Genomic DNA, 14,344 nt, shown 5'->3' with positions numbered 1-14,344 from the left:
GAAATTTAGCAAGTTTAAATATCCAGTTATGGGGGCACCTGGGTGGCTTAGTTGGTTAAGTGACCAGCTCTTGATTTCGGCTCAGGTTGTGGTCTCAGGGTCATGAGATTGAGCCCCACCACAGGCTCCATGCTGGGCATGGAGCCTACTTAAGATTTTCTCTCTCTGTCTCCCTGTGCCTCTCCCCTCCATTCCCCCACCCCACATGCTCACTCTCTCTCTCTTTCTCTAAAAAAAGAAAATACCCAGTTATGTACCTCCTTGATGTCCATCCATGGGCACTATGGGCCCATAGTTAAAAACCTTCTGATATCTATGACATAAGAGTGATATTTCAGGGTGAATGTGGTGATTTATTAGAGAAGGAGCCCTTTTGGGATTAAATCAAACTCTCTTGACTGCTGGATATTGATTGCACTGAATCACAGTCTTCTCCAATTTATGACCTCTCAACCAATTTTCAACTTGTTCAAAATATTTGATTTTTTTTTCTTTTGGCTTTTCTTATTCACCAGGATAGGGTCATCCTGAATTTTCCTCAAATGCTTCACTGCAGGTGTGAGGATGAAATTGCTAAACTTCAGCAAACCAGCTAACACTTCCCAAGATTCTTGCTGTAAGGACTGTTCAGTTTCTAATTAGTTTGCTTTTCAAATTGTATGCATAGACATTCTTGCCATGGAACAAGAGGGTCATGTCTTCCAATAGGAATGATGTGGCCACCTCATTGCTGGAAGCCCAGACATTCTTTTCAGAGGACCAAGGGTGAGTTTGGAACTAGTTTTCAATCTGCCAAATAATAAAACTGTGTGGTGGCGCCAAGCACCCCTATAAAGAGCCATTCCATAAATATTCATTGACCATGACAAGGAACAGGATGGTCCCCAAAAGTTTGCCTCCATTTTTCACAGTGCTACCTAGATATGCCATGTGAGTGGGAACTCCAATATACAACATAGGCAAGGCTCTGTGTTGTATGATTTCTTTGTGCTTTTTTCCCCCTAAACTTTCTCTTGCAATTTGAGTGATTTTGGCTTTCATTCTGCTGTTGGCCTGACAGCAAAAGCCCCTCTCCAAATCCACTCCCGCACCTATGTATTCCCAGTCACTAGGGAACCACTTAACTACATGAACATTAACTAATTTGAAATTTGCTTTTCATCCCAGCACTAATAGGAGAGGAGGAATGTGTTTGTGTTTGAAAGTTTTCCATATGGGTTAAGTAAAGATTGTTTGCTCAAGTTTGAAGCTTGGAAGAGAAAGAAAAAACAAGGCCCATGTCTCATCTTGTCCTTTGGAGGTAGGCAGAAGAGCCATTGTTCCCAGTGCAGCTGAAACCTGTGGGCTGAGAAACCATTGGAGTCTCTTCTCTGAGGTTTCTGAAAAAGCTCCCCACAGACTTACCATTGTCAGCAACCGTGGCGGGCTGTTTTGTTTTGCCTTTCATTCCTTATTTATTGCTAAAACAAATGGCAATGACAGCTGAGAATGGAAAGAGTGGCAAGAAGGAGTGAAATATACGAATGAGGCATTGATATAAACAAGAGAAGCTGCTAAAAAGGGAAAGAAGTCTCTTGTCCTCTAAAAGCTCAAAGTGCTTTTCATCATCTGGCAAGACTGGACCAAAAGCAAAATTATTTTTAAAGGTAAAGAGATAAGAAAAATTACTAATCCAGAATGCCAGGGTGTACCCCTACCCCATAAAGAAAATGTTGCCTTCTAATTCTTTGGAGTTATAACAAGGCCCAGAACAAGGCAGAAAACTATGTTTGAGGGCAAAAATAGGATATATAATATTGAAGCAGGAGCTAGAAGGATTCTGAAAATATAATCCCACCTTTCATAATCCCAAGGGGGAAAAAAAACACCTTTGGAACTAAGAGTTTCCCTCACTCCTTAGTTGAGCCATGGCCAGACTAAGGATGCTGCTATTGATCAGGGGCTTATTAGGGATTCTGGATTTTTGATCTTGGCTTATGTCTTTAGTGAGATATACAGCATCTTCCATGTTTCTCCTTACACCATAGTTTTCATAACAAGTCAGCAGCCTCTATTCTGAATGCAGTTTTGTCCCATTAGTAAAAAGAAATGGCAATGTAGAGATGAAAAGCTTCAGTGTCTCCCCATCATTGAAACAACAGAATCCTAGGTCTTTAACATGGTCTACATGGACCACTACAATCTGCCCCTTGCTACTGTTCCAGATCCAAGTCCTAATGTCTTGCTTCTTAAACTTTATGTTACAATAATTTCAGAAACTTTAATTTCCTCCAAATGGCTGTGCTACTTTAGGCTTCTATGGGTTTTTCTGATATTCTAACTCCCTGGGTGGCTGTCTCCCCTTACTCATTCCCTTGCTTGTACCTAATCCTATCTCTTAATACAGAACTCAGGTGTCATCACACCTAGGAAGTCATTCTTAGCACCCCAAACTACTCCCTCATGTGGAGTTAGGCACCTGGGCACAGTATCCTCAAGAAAATTACCATATTTTACTGAAACCACTTATTTTCCTCTATTAAATCATGTGTTCCTCAAGGAAAAGGTGATATCTTATTTAGTGTCCTCACTGCCAGGCAAAAAGTAAACACCTAATTGAATTTAATCAAAGAAAGGGAACATAGAATGGAATACAGGGAAAAACATTGAACTTAAATTATAAGGACATGATAGGAAAGCCTGTCTTGCCTCTTCAACTCCCAGCTGAAGCTGACATTATTGTTGACATCTTCTATGTTCCGCAGTCGCCAGCAAGATTCCTCGGTAAGATTTTGGCCTGGCCTGTGTAGCCTAGTTCTACATGCCCAATGCCCTCTTTTTTTTTTTTTTTAATTTTATTTATTTATTTGACAGAGAGAGACAGCTGAGAGAGGGAACACAAGCAGGGAGAGTGGGAGAAAGAGAAGCAGGCTTCCTGCAGAGCAAGGGAGCCCGATGCAGAGCTCAATCCCAGAACGCTGGGATCATGACCTGAGCCAAAGGCAGATGCTTAATGACTAAGCCACCCAGGTGCCCCTGCGCAATGCCCTGTGAGCCCCAATTCTGAGTCTCTGCTCAAATCTTTCAGTGTGAACAAATTCATTTTCCAATCACCTCATCCACCCAGGAATAGCCAGCAGGTGACATCTAGGGAAACACTGACCCAGGACCAGACAGTAACCGTACTCCCCTTTCCTATCAGCCCATTATTCCCACTGTGATTATTCAGATGACTGTCTTAAATTTGAATTTCCTATAATAAGAATGAAAGTGATCTGTGTGTGGTAGTTTCACTTATTTGACTGAGTCTTATTCATTTCTCTTTTTTAAGACCCCCAAATTTTGCCTGAAACATAGGATACAGGGGATGAATAGGAATTAATTAATTAAGCATAACTTTCAAGGCTATGATTAGGTGTTTGTAGCAAGAGACTGATAATTGTTTCCCAAAATGTGTGCTCCACCCTTCACAATGTCAAGTCATTGCTGGGAAGAGGCTTCTTAGCCAGCGACTACATTTCCCAGAACTGTTTACATCTATTGTGGCCATGTGACCAATTTTTACCAATGAAATGGAAGTAGAAGAAATGAGTGTCTTCTCTGATCCAAGGCTTTAAAGAAGCATTTGTAAGTTCTCCATGCTCTTTTATTTCTGCTGGTTCAATGCAGAGGACAAATGGGCCCAGGAGCAAAGGCTGGCAAACTTCTCTGAAAAGGAATAGATAGTAAATATTTTACACTTTGTTGTCATATGATCTCTGTTAGAACTACTCCACTTTGCCTTCATAGCACAAAAGAAGCCATGAGCAACACATAAACATTTGACTCTGTGTTCCAATAAAACTTTATTTACAAAATAAGTGGAAAGTCAACCAGACATAATTTTCCAAACCCTGCCTTAGATGACAGCAGAACATGAAATAGAAAAAGGTTGAATCCTCAAATTCAACATGGAGAAAAATCAGCAACACAGACCAGGTTCACCAGTCTTCATTCATTACATGAGTATAATAACTAATTCTATTTTATTAGGCCACTGAGATTTTAGAGCTTATTTATTAATTAAGTTAGGATGGCCTTTACTAACATGATTCTAGTACAAAATAAAAGAACTGAGAATTAAATATGTAAAATTCAAGAACCACCAAGATGAGCTTAAGGCAGAGCCACAAGATTTTACTTGGCTGCTCACCAGTTTCCTGAATGCTGGTTCCTAGAATCAGTTATTCATTCTTATGCTTTTCTTCCAACTCTCCCGTCCTCTATGTCATACTTTAGCAGATGGCCATATAAAAAAGAAGTAAAACATGATTTTTTTACTCCATAAGCCTGCTTCAGTACTGTACTGGCTACACGTAACTCTGTACATACATATTATTTCTTTAAACTTTGTAGCAAGCTGTCGTAGATAACCTGGTTAAGGAAAATAGCCATCATGTGCCACTCACAAATGTATTGCTGTCTTCTGTGGCCAAAGCTGTAAAAAGTAAAAGGCCTGGTGCCTTCTTTTGTGTTAATGTCCATTAGAGGGCCCTAAAGCAATACAGCTTGAACCTAATGTGCCCCAGAGTGTAGTAAAAATTCTTGTTTAACTTCTAATTACAGAACCATCTCAGCCTACGCATCAAACATGTATCCAAAGTTTGGGGGCATGGGTGGTTAGGAAGGATGAAGAGATGGTGGGGTGAGGGGAATGGAATGGTTGACACTTTTGCCAGGAACAAGTTCAAGACATAGGCTCACTCTAAACTCATAATCATTTCTGTCCTCTGGCAATTAAAATTGTAAGCATGTGTATTTTAGCATGCTTTCAGTTGTAAGTAATAACAAATTCAAAATCCGAATCAACCATATTTAAATGGCAAAAGGAATTTATTGTCTCATTTAAGTGAAAAAAGTAGATGGGGTTTAGGAATGGTTTGATCAGGGCTCTGGCTCTATTTCCTTAAAATTCATTTATCTCTTCCTTCCCACATTTGATAGCTATATCCAAACGTTTTCCCCTGTGGCTATAGTGGCCTCAACCTTTATAGCTGTACTTTATATCTTTCAAAATAAGAGAGGGATCCTATCCTTTATCTAATCATAGATAAAATAATTCTGTGTTCTGACTTGACTAACCTGGTCAGAAAATGGCATGTGTTCATTGGCTTAAACCTATAGCTATTGCTAACACCTGACATAATTGCTATGCCAAAGGGGATGAAAGAATGCTGATTGGCTTTTGCTAATCAGGGCCCAACCAATCTGCATAGTAACCATGTAATAGGAGAGGAGTGGAGCAGATCTTCAAGGGCAATCACAACATCCAGTACACTAAGTCTAGGTCAGCGTGTCTGGCCCCTATCCTGCAGTCTCTCCAAAGGCATGCTTCACGTCTTCATATAGGTAGATCCCAAGCTACCATACCCTACTAACAACTCACTAGACCTTGATTTGCTTCCTTGTGAGTAAAAAATTATCCCTATTTCACTGCTGAAGGAATTGAGAAGGTTTAAATCAAATCACCCCTTAAGATATTACAGCTAATAAGCAGTACAACCAGGGTGCAGACACAGCTCCACCTGATTCAGTTCCATGTTCTCATGCCTCGCCATGATGTCTCCCACTCTGATACAAAGACAAAGTTAGAAGATGCTATCACCCCAGCCTGTCCTACCCTGTTAGGAAAGTTCCCATTGGAACAGTGGGCTCTGCTGTGCTTTCTTATATATTTGTATGTATAATGATTTCTATAAGAACAGAATCCACAGTTTGATTCTGGAAAGAATACATTCTGGGTCCTTGTAATCATCTCAGTATCTAAGTATAATCGTGCATTGAATAGAAAGTGTTTATGCATGGATGGATGTGAGGGTGCACGTGGATATATGTTCTATTTCCTAGTTATCTTAAAATCCTAACAATAGATGGCCTGCATGGTTCTGTTTAATTGTGAAAAAACTCCACAAGTTTATGGCACATGGCTAGGCTCCCTCCAGAAATTCTCCAATATGTCCCATAAAATCATACTGGTGTTGTTACACAGCAATGACACCTGCCTGTCTAACTTGTCATTTCCAGGTTAGTACTTAAACATACACACACTTAACAGAGTCCTTGGAGAAGGTATCTTAAAACCTTCTTCACTTTTTAACTCCATCATCCTCAAAGGTCAGGGGAGTTACAAGGTATGTTCAGATTATGTAAGTATTGAATATAGCTAAGAGCAAGAGGTGAGAGTGAGATCATCTTAAATTTGCCACTCAGCCTGCCTACTTAACAGCCATAACTTTGGGTAGGTTATTAACCTTTCTAAATCTCCATTTCTCTTATCTGTAAAACTGAGAAAATAATAATAATTAATAATAATAATAAATTCCATATGGTTGTCATGAACACAATGTCTGGCATATTGAAAACATTAAAAATGTACACTGCTACTATTATACTAAATATTAGTTTTTATTTGTATCACCCTTATGATAATTAATTAGAATTAGCATTTTACTCAAATGACCAAATTAATTCTATTTCCTTACTGTTGGACATCAGTTGCATATAATTTCCATCTACTTAATATACTGCATTTGGGAATCTAACCTTTAATTTAGATAAAGCTCTGTTTTCCTCTTTCATATAAAAGGAAAATAAACAAACAGATACAAAACATATTTTTTAATATCTTGGATATTTACATTCTGATTTATGCTATCCAGCATTACACTTAAAATTTTTCTTCCATTTCTTTTTTGTTAGCTAAAGTAGCTGATCTTCTTACAATTTCCTTTAGTAATTACTTTTGGTACTTACCAGGTCTAAGCAACTAAGACACAGGCCCTATAAGAAAATGTCATCTCTACACAGTCAATAGACCCAGGTTTCAATGGGCTTAACCTGAAGCTCTGGTCTGCCCAGCACTTCAGTGTTACATCCCAAGGGCCCTGGAGCTAATGAAACATGTTGCACTCCTAATATCTACTTAAGCAAATTGAATGTGGCCATCTAAGAAAATTACTCCGTTGTCATAGTAACTCTTTTACTACTTAGGTCAAGAAGAACAGGAAAAAAAAAAACCTGGCAGCAAACTTTACAACCTAAAATAAAGTTGTGGGAGGTATGAGGCAGAGGCAAAGACAAATGAGTGATTTAATACAATATGGAGGAAAACACCTGAAATACAATGAGCTCCCTATAATATGCTCTCACTCAGCGTGCTTAGACATAAGGTTGGGAGTGTCTCAGCAATAGATTCACAGAATGTGAAATATGGAAAAGCTCTTAGGAAATCTAATCTGAGCCCCTCATTTTACAAATAAAGAAACAAGGCCAGAGAGGTAGGACAATCACACGTTTGCATATTAAATCATTGGCCCATGCCGATGCAGAAACAAGGTCTCCTGGTTTCCTGCCCAGGGTTCTTTTATCATTCTATACCTGGGATTTAAGGGCATAAAAGAACCACCCAAAAGACCTTTTGGAATCTTTGCTTTATCTTAATATATTTTTAAAAAGTATAAAGGATTGACTCAGTGCAGAAGAGGAAGACAGTTTAGTTTTAAACTGGTTTCAGGACTGGACAGTTATTGAAAAGTTGGGAAGATCATTCATCACACATCACATTGGCACTGTTTTAGGTGCGGTGATGGCTTCCAGAGATCACAGATGATATAGTCACATCAGTTAGGCCAATCACAGTTCTTGTAAAAGTAGAACACTTTTATGTTTATGCTGAGACTCAAGAGTCTGAAAATCTCCACTTTCAAGGGATTTATTCTCCATTTCACAAACCTTAGAACATATGGCAAAGTTATGGTACTAACAAGCAACAGACATGCCCTGATTTTAATTCTATGATGCTATCAATACCAAGAAAAAGTAGAAATTGCAAAACAAGTATAAGAGAGGCATTTTAATGTTATCACCAATGAAAAGTTAATACTAGCTGGTTAAAAAAAGAGGACCTAGGAAATTAAGACAGTACCTAGCATGAAACCAGTAACATGGAAAACGACCGCTATATGTACAACATTTCTAAGATGGGTATGTAGGTTAACATCACTGCATCATGTCTGTCTTGACCTAAGGCCCGTCCATTTGATTGGCCAGACCAACAACAGGTGCTTTGGTCTTATCCCTTAATGGTGTTCCTTGCCTTTCTGATTGAACATCGCCTCAGCTAGGAGGACTCCCTGGATTCCAACTGATGACACAGGAAAGAAGTCTTGGTACCCCATTCTCAGGCCAGCATTTCCTAAGACCAACAGCAATCTGATAATTATTCAGACTTAATCCCAGAAAGACTTGCAAGAGTTGAAAGGGAGCCTATTTGTTAAAGGAAGTGATTAAGGGATAAGAATACCCCGTAAAGATGTGGGAACATCAGTCTACACCAAGTGAAAGTATGACCCTGCCATGGTACTCTGTAGTGGATTCCATTTCTGTAATCAGACTATCACCTGGGCAAAAATAAATGTTCCTTGAGTGGATGGAGAGGTAGGTAGCTAGAAAAGAACAAAGCCATGGTTACAAGTGATAGTGTTAATAAATTCTAAAACAAGGATAACTTATGGGTACATTCAAGTAGTCCGTCACTCATAGAACCAATATTTATTGTGGAGCTATTATGTACCAGATTCTGTTCTAGGTGTTAAGATTTACAACACACTTTTCTTCCCAGTGACTCTTCAAAGTAACCCTAAGAGCACACAAATACCTAATCCACTGTCATTATTCAGTCACATTTTTGTAAGCCAAGGACCTACAATATTTTACTGACCACACCAACTGACTTATGGATCCAACCAGACAGCAAAATTCAATTCAAGTTGGTAAATACTAAGATGAGCATGCAACACATATTTACAACCACCTGTGATTTCCAGGTGATTAAGACACCCTTGCTATCCTATGGGCTTTACTATTCTGTAAAGAAATAATATAATAGGAACATGCACATGCACACACACATACACTCACATACAAGTATAAGAGGTAGAATAATAATGTCATCAGACAGCTACAAAGAAAATGTTCTCAGAACTGAGGAGTTGAGAACATCCTGTGAAGGAATTGGAAAATGCTTTATAAATTAGTTTTTGTTTTTGTTTTAGCTTTTAAAGAGAGGAATTGGCAAGACAGAGATGGCCAGAAAGAGCATTCCAGATAGAGAAAAGCATCAGGAAACTATGGCTTATGTTTAAAGATCAGTAAACCTTTCTGCCTTCAATGCTTTTTAAGGAAGGATACCCTGGGATGAGGCATTTTCATACTCTTCTTAATGATTTTCCAGCTCGAAAGTTATGATGTTGAGTATTTTAGAGGTGGCAAGACCTATTTGAGAATTTGGTAAAATAATAGTTCTGCCCCCGAAAGAAATATACATGAATCCCCATGTAAGAAGTCCCAAGTTAGACTCTTTCCCAATTCTTTCAAAAAATCCAGCTGTCAGTTTTCCAGGAAAAGCCACTTTCAGCTAACTTTCCACGAGACCCCAGTCCTATTTCCACTAGAAGCTGATGTGACTAGCCTTAACTGAAACTGGGAATGGCCCTTCCATTTGTTCTGTTGTAATTAACGCATGTCAGACTGCTTAGTTTGGTGGTGCAGCACAAACTGAACTGGAGGGCACTGAACCATCCCCCTCCTTAGGAAGACTCCTCAGTGAATGATGACAGTGCTACACAGGCCGGAGAAAGAAAGAATTAGTACATGCTCCGTAGCAGCAGCTTCCAAGTATAAAATTGCTTCATTGCTCTTTAAACATTTAAATTGGCTGAAAATCAAATGTGTATTCACAAACATGTCCCCAACATATACAAACATTTATACATCTTGATGACAATCATTTGATTGTCTTTGTAGAAACAGTTTGCTGGACACTGATAAGAACTTCCTTTTAAGTAAATTATCAGTCTCTTTGGGATAAAATTCTTAGTCTTTCAGATTTCTCTCTCTTCATTCAACTCCTCTCCAAGATAGTATATGGGTTTTAGAGTGTTTGTGGTGTCTGTGACTTCATGGTAAATGGAGGGGGTAGTGCATGTGGTATCCCTGGGATTTTTGCTCATATCTACTGTACAATAATTTGTATTGATTTCTCCCTGGATTAATGACCACTGACCCAAGACTAGCCTTACTCCTGAGTGTTCTGTTGACATTCAATGCCAAAGTTTGCAACTGGTAAAACTCATGGTCTGTTCTTTTCCCTGGTCAGGATGTGATAGCGTCCATGTTGACTTAACTACAGGTGATGTGGCAGACTCCATCAAGAGCCAGTGGTTACTCCCATGAAGTCAACTATAGGACCACTTTTTCCTGATGCCAGGAATTCCCTCTGACAAACTCCCCAGACAAAATCTCCAGTAACCTCCACATCCTATCTCAGGAACATGTGGGAAATTCTGGCTCTTACCCAAAATTCATGGGAAATAAGGATAGTTTGAGAGGGCTACACCCAGGTTTTCCCTCCACTTAAGCAAACTGTGATGCTTAGTTGCAAGAGAGATAGATGGCCTATAAGGAAATCACCTTCCAGCATCCTAAGTAAAAAGGGAGCAGAAATCTCTTAGCCTTCAGCATTCCCTCCTACCTATCTAACATTCTTCTCTTCTCTGATATTTCTTTCTAAAGGAGTAAGAGTGGGACATGTGGCTGACCATCTGCGACTTCCACTTCTGTCTCCCCTCATTCTCTTCAAATCCCTCTTGCTGATATGAGTATTTCCACCTTGATCTTCCTATATATTAAGGATATCTATAAAGCTCTATAATCAAGCCTACCAGGCTAGACTCAATATATTAATAGGCAAGATGGGGAGAATGTGAAGATACAAGATATTCAGTATATTAGTTTTTCTCAACAAACTCAGGCATGAAGAATATTGTATTGTTAAAGTTCTGAAAGACCCTAACTGGGATGTCAGAAGCTGAATCTTATCTTTCTTTTCATTTTTGCTGAAACATACAATAGATGTAGCTCTTGAACTTACTGGAGAGAAAGTCGTATACACCAAACAGCGAAGAGAAGAGCACATTAAAAGCATTAAACAAATATTGTTCACATTGCATATGCACAGGATCAAATCCATTTGAAGAGACCAGGCATCCATGAAAAATATATAAAAAATTAAATATGGGAACTCTACCACCAATGCAGTGATCACCTTCAAGCCTCCTTTTTAATCAGGGTCGGTGTATACACACCCCCACCCCAAGATATGGACTAAGTATTTTAAAAGGTGAGATTTTCATTCAAGTAAATGGGTATTTCTTAGCCCTTGTTTCCCTCTCTTTAAAATGAAATAGTTGGATCAGAAATTGATTGAGGTTATTCTTGCCTCTAGAATCAATTTCAGAAAGAGGCAATGTAGAATAGGACAGTGTTTGAGGTCTTACAGCCCTGGATTGGAATCCTGTCTCTGCCACTTAGTAGCTGTGTGTAACCATTCACAGCCACTATCATGGGCTTCTGTTCCTAAGGGATTAGGATCTCATCATGGTATTTGATTATTTCCTCCCATCCAGACCACATTGGCTTACATTATGGGCTTGCCACAGGCAAAAAATAGAAATCCCAACCACCTGCCTTTTAAACAAAAATATATTTATTACTTTTAACTAAAAGGATGATTGCTCTACCCGGAATACCACATGCATCAGCAAAGTTAAATTCCAATTTGGCAGACTGTCAGAATCTCATCGAACACCCCTCTCTTCTTTCCTTTCCCATATGATTGTTGAAGCCCCAGTTCCCAGACTTGAGCCACGTAAGGAACTTGCAGGCTGAAGTTTTCAAGGGTCCTCCATATTTACAGTTCCTGATGCCTGAAATCCCCCAAAATGTTTTTCTTTGTGATCATGTTATGATTTTTCCAGACTGTGAAGCCCCAACTCAAAATGGTATCTGATCACTCATTCAATGGTCACTCTAAAAATTATTTTGTCAAGTGCTGGAAAGTTGGGAAGAGACAGTGATATTAACCATTATAGACTTGAGGCAATGGGAAGAATCTGGGATTGCCTCTGTTAGATATTTAAGTATGAGTCTGGATGAAAATTTAATAAGAAATGTTTCTCCCTGCACTTAGAACACTTATAATCCAGTGAGATGCATATATCTATAGTGAAAACAAACAAATTTATTTTTTCTTTAAAAAGGGGACATGTGAGGGGAAGCCTGGGTGACTCAGTTGGTTAAGCGTCTGCCTTCTCAGGGTCCTGGCATCAAGCCCCACGTCCACTCCCTGCTCAGCAGGAAGTCTACTTGTCCCTCTCCCTCTGCCCCCCACCCTGCTCATGCTTTCTGTCTGTCTCACTCTGCTCTCTCTCTCAAATAAATTAATAAAACCTTTAAAATAAATAAATAAGAAGGGGACATGCGAAAAGATGTTTAAAGTATGTAGACTGTCATTCTCTCTCTTTTTGGGGCACTGATTGAAATTAAGTTCCTATCACCCCAACACAAACCCTTATATTACAGGTTCCATGGGGACTGAGAATTTATGTTGTGTGACAAAGTGCCATTATATTTAAGAATCTTAGTGCATGAAGCAAACACTAATATTTGCATCCACTGGAGCCACCAGGAGAGGTGGCTAGGGGTAAAAACTAAAGATAATTGAGTAAAATTCACTCCACTTTGTTAAGATCTGTCCTTTCTCTAAACTCTAAAACACAATTTAGCTTTTTATCATAGTGCCTGCTAACTATTCCCCAGCTGTTAACTTCACGTCCTATCCCCAAACTAGGTTACAAAATTCTGAAGAGCAGAGACTGAGTCTTCAGCTTCCCCTGTATTACCCTCAATGCCCAACTCAAGGTCAAATACAGAGGCAGTGTTTGGTACTGACTCCCTTGAAATGAATGGAAAAATACTCAGTCAAGAGACAGAACAAGAAGGTTCAGAGGTATTTCGTAAGGAAAGATTAGGATAGGTCTTGCAGTTTTCAGCCTCATATTTTGGAAAGATCTGAATTTTCAGGGAAAGGTATGCAGATAGCACAAATCAGAGACAAAGTCAAAGGCAGCCTAGAGAGTCAGAGGACTGGATGAGCCTCAATTCCATGCTTATATCATTATTTATTTATATTTATTTACAAAAATATATTTGTTTTCCCTTAGTGCTGTTTCACTGTAGAAACTATTAACCCAGAAGGGACACAAATCAAGAAATTGAAGAGTTTACTAAATATTCACTGAGCCCTGTGGTGTGTCCAGTAGGGCACTGATTATGTAAACATAAAGCTCTCTGGTGGCCACAAAGGGCAGCAAAAGCCACGACCCCTGTTCTTTCGATGCCTGTAGATTTAGTGGTAGCTCAAATAGCCCTCAGGATATTCACCTGTGTTTCCCTCTGTCTTTTGCTCGCTCATTCATCATTTATTTTTGTACTATATTTTTGAGACTTTGCAATGTGCCAACCACCAATAATTATTTCATGTGACTAAATAACATTAATGAAAAATGTGGAGCCCCTCACACATTCAGAAGCCAATGTCTGAGAAATTTGCTGAGCCATAAGCAAAGAAGGGCAGAGACCAAAGGAGAGAAAGTATTGCTATACTTGGGCTCAATTCTCAGCAAGGATCTTTTCATGCTTAAATGTATTTTCCTTTTTCACTGAACTTTCCCACATAATCTCTTCTTTTGGCCTGGATTGTGCCTGAGTTTTTCTTTATTTTATATTTTTATACTAATTTTTTATCATAATATGTTAGTCGCCATACAGTACCTCCCTAGTTTTTGATGCAAAGTTCCATGATTCATTACTTGCGTATAACACCCAGTGCACCATGCAATACGTGCCCTACTTAATACCCAGCACGGGCCTATCCCATTCTCCCACCCACCTCCACTCTGAAGCCCTCAGTTTATTTCCCAGAGTACATAGTCTCTCGTGGTTCATTGCCCCTTCGTTTACCCCCTTTTCTTCTTCCCTTTCTTCTCTTACCGATCTTCCTACTTCTTATGTTCGATAAATGAGTAAAACCATATAATTGTCTTTCTCTGCTTGACTTATTTGGCTTAGCATTATCTCCTCCAGTCCCTTCCATGTTGCAGCAAATATTGCGAATCATTCTTTTTGATGGCTGAGTAATATTCCATTGTATATATGGATCACATCTTCTTAATCCAGTCATCTATTGAAGGGCATCTCGGCTCCTTCCACAATTGAGCTATTGTGGACAATGCTGCTATGAACATTGGGGTGCATATGGCCCTTCTCTTCACTACGTCTGTATCTTTGGGGTAAATACCCAGTAGTGCAATTACTGCATCAGAGGGTAGCTCAATTTTTCACTTTTTAAGGGACTGCCACACTGTTTTCCAGAGTGACTGTACCAACTTGCATTCCCACCAACAGTGTAAGAGGGATCCCCTTTCTC

At 39.2% G+C, this 14,344-nt stretch overlaps 1 long non-coding RNA gene across 1 annotated transcript in view; it reads right to left on the bottom strand.

Annotated features, from left to right (window-relative positions):
- Positions 1 to 3,271: 3,271 nt before the first annotated feature.
- The window catches only part of LOC117796805, a 30,087-nt gene continuing 19,014 nt past the window's right edge, over positions 3,272 to 14,344 (bottom strand). Inside the window, exon 4 of the long non-coding RNA XR_004621472.1 lies at positions 3,272 to 3,687. This is a non-coding gene — a long non-coding RNA (uncharacterized LOC117796805). The remainder of the gene's footprint in view (positions 3,688 to 14,344) is intronic.

This window comes from Ailuropoda melanoleuca, chromosome 16, assembly GCF_002007445.2.
Source record: "Ailuropoda melanoleuca isolate Jingjing chromosome 16, ASM200744v2, whole genome shotgun sequence".
Lineage (NCBI taxonomy): Eukaryota > Metazoa > Chordata > Mammalia > Carnivora > Ursidae > Ailuropoda > Ailuropoda melanoleuca.
This window is presented reverse-complemented; position numbering and strand designations above follow the sequence as displayed.